Raw genomic sequence first — 3614 nt, 5'->3', positions numbered from 1 at the left:
AAGTGAGATTGTTAAACCCCAAATTCACCAGAGACAAAAAAATGCCACCACAATTCGTTACAACTGCTGGAAGGTATTACATACTGCTGTCGCTGCAAAAAAAAAAAAAAAAACAAGTTCCGGAAGATTGCAGAAGCTTGCATGGACAAACATACGTCACGAAAGTCCATGACGCTTGTTATCTGTTTAACTATTTACTTACTTTGTTGATCTGTGTTAATAATAAATTCTAACAAGTAGCAGCGGTACACAAGTTAAACATTCACCGAGGTAGCTACTATATCTTAATGCGACAATTCAGCCAAGCAACCAGTTTGAACTTGGCTAGCTTATGGTTGGGAATCACGTGGTCTACATAGGTCCCGCAGACATTTGGCGTGACATGCATATGACTACATCTCAGCTGCCTTAGTAACTGTTTTAAGCACCACATATGAAAAAAATCCAATTTCATGCTAACAATTAATAATCTTGGGACTTTTGATATGTTATTGGAGTGCGAAAGTTAGAAAAAATACACACACACATAAATATATGTATAAACAAGGGCGGGCGGAGAGGGTAGGGGAGCCCACAATGGGTGGACTCTATGAAAATTTGCGTAAAATATTCTAAATCATTATTTCCAATGTAATAATATTGCTGGATCTTGGTTCTTTTTTAGATCTGTCAACAGCATTCTTGTAGATATTTGAGGATGACAGGACGTTTAGTTTCAGGCACATGCCATTACTTTTAAACAGTCCTCATTGACTGTCATTGGCATCAAGCGACATGTATCCTTTGATCTCGATTTTCATGTTCATCTTTGAATGGCAAACCAAAAACAAAGAAATATGGCGCTTAACACCTTTTCCATTTAACGTCTTGCTCAACTTAAGACATTATTATCCAAGAGGAATGCATAAGCTTGAAACAGTTTGGTGCAATTTTATTTTTTGTGTTTTTTAATTTTTTTTTTCAGTATTAGCGCATGCTTGAGGAATTCTGAGGACTGCAGTTGAATGTATCGAAACATACTTGACAAGACTCAGTTGCCCAAAATTTGGTGCTTTTGTGCGCCGTGTGTTAAAACACATATAGTAATTGTAGCCGGTAAAGCCGACCATGTTTTAGTGCATATTACTCAAGGAATCAATTTTGACTCTCTGTAAAAATAACACTTTTCCAAGATTTGTTTTTTTTTTCTGATATTTTAGCTTTTGAATAGTTATATCGCATTAAAATTACCAATCTGGATTGTGAAATATAAAATAACCATTTTCCCCATTTTATTATCGTTCACAAAATTAATCAAAGAGTTAATAAGTTTATGTAGATAGAATAGAAGTTCTTATAACACAACCAGTAGAATATTAGAGTGTTGCGTTTCGATGACTACACAGTCACCTTCATCAGAAAAATGACCTCCGTTGAGCGTACTAGCACTGACGTACGTAGTGTACGAGATATTACGGAGTCGACCAACATTTTTGGCTGTACTATAATCTTACATACACTAAGGTCAAAAATAGTGTGACGAGATGGTAAACAGATTACAGCCAACAAACACACCAGATGGTAACAATGTACTGTAGTCAATTCGGCTACGCTTTGTTTAACAGCAGCGGGCCAGTACTTAATAGGGACTCTCGCATATCTATGACCAAGGTGATACATGAATCTTCAGCAATAGGTATTTCTGGTAGGTAGCTAGTAACCCAGACATTTGTACGCAACACCATAACATCACGCACCTTGATCTGGAGAGAGAATGTGAAGTACAGCCGACTCCTTTGACCAAGGTCAACTTTGACCATCTCCATATTATGATAATGCTTGTCATCGTTATTGGACAAGGCCAGGAAAATAAGGTACAGAGACGACCAAAATAGATAACTGTGTTTATCTATTGCGTAGGTAACGCCAGAACAATTATTTATGTTACATTCGGGGAAAAGTCGGAGAATTTATCATTATCTAATCGCAAAATTGTTTACGTTGTAAATCCAATTCTACTCGCGAAACAGAAAAATCTACCAAGATGACGGCGATAGTTATCGTTATTAGGCAGTGATAAAACATTATTTCACCTCGCAGGGCGACAAAGTAGAGACACTAGTTTCACGTTTTGAGGCCAGCAATACAATTCTATTATTCCGTAAGGTGTTTTCAATAAGTGATAATTAGGGTACCACATTACATATAATCCGAATGGTTAAAACATGTATCACTCAGTTCCGGTTCCTGATGCTTTTCACATAACCTGTTATGTAATGTAGTGAACAGCCATTTTAACATGCAGAAGATTGCGTTTCAATACATGTTGTGACAGCAGTGTACGAAGTAGTGAACGCCATTGCGTTTGATTAGTTGGGTATATAGCGTTGTCAAGAGTGTCATACATGGGCAGGATCATCTTGTAGTGGCTGTTGAGTGCTTCACTGAACATCATGATAGAGGTGCGTCGCATCTAATCAGCAGTCGTTTTGTAAAGTGTGCCGCCTTAGGGCACAACCAAGACATCACAGAACGCCAAGCATCGTCGCCTGGGTTTGTACTAGCAATTGGGTTGTGTGCCCATATGTGTGGAGTGAGTATCTGTACAGTAACTTTCGGTGTATAGTGACATATAATTAACGAACTCCTGTCATAGTAATAATCCGTGTAACGTATCTATATAGTGATTAACTGCTAATTATGACCTGTGTGTAACGACCTCCTGTATACAACGACTTTTTCCCTGTGAAAGTTATAGACTGTGTTTAGAGAATACGTCTGTGTACGACTTAGATGACTAAAACATAAACTCGCCGAGGTTAAGGAATATGAAAGCTGTGTATCTGACTTCAGGAAATACCAGTGTGATACAAGTATGAAAGGGCTTTCATTCTAACTGTGGGTGAAAAATGTTTGCACGCCGAGATGTTAAAAAGCTTTGAAAATAGAATTATTATATTCGTAGTATTAAATGGCAGTATCGTTAACTCTTGTGTTTGTTTTAATATGTTATACTAAGAACTAGGGGAAACTCGTGGTAGTTGTGCCAATACATCTAATTCGATTGAAAACCGACTATTTAGCAATGAACCGTTTCAGCGGCGCGCGATCTTCCCACGTGTCGCGTCCCCAGTAACGGGGAGTAAGAGCACGTCTCGGGCACGCGACTGTACTCACCAACGAGCTCCGCATAAGGCCGGCCGCATTGCAGCTGTAGTGACGGGAACAGGGGCACTGTCCCAATACCTCATAGTACATAACGGCATAACCTTTAATACTTAAAATCAATCGCACAAAAGGCCAATCGGCTGTGCTCAGAGGCGACACGGAGTGAGTTACAGCGTCTTTATTGCAGCTGATTTCACAGGTTCAACACACGTTCTGGAGTTATTCAATTATTTACTTAAAAGAACACAGTTATATATAATATATATTTTATATACATGTAGGTAAGTCAAGTCCACATGTGCACACCAGTCCGTACATAAATGACAATTTAAGATACTAGGGAGATATATTGCAAGCCTTTCCCGCCACGCGCGTGAGGAGGTAGTGTTGAGCGTACGTAGTATGGTGCGCAAGGCACTGGGAGAAACAGCAGGACGTCGGGGGAGACATAATATAGCGCCTCGCTT

This window comes from Ylistrum balloti, unplaced genomic scaffold (genome assembly GCF_031769215.1).
Source record: "Ylistrum balloti isolate Yb309-2 unplaced genomic scaffold, AGI_CSIRO_Ybal_v1 Utg369562, whole genome shotgun sequence".
Classification (NCBI taxonomy): Eukaryota; Metazoa; Mollusca; class Bivalvia; order Pectinida; family Pectinidae; genus Ylistrum; species Ylistrum balloti.
The sequence above is the reverse complement of the archived record's forward strand: the minus strand, read 5'-3'. Positions refer to the sequence as shown.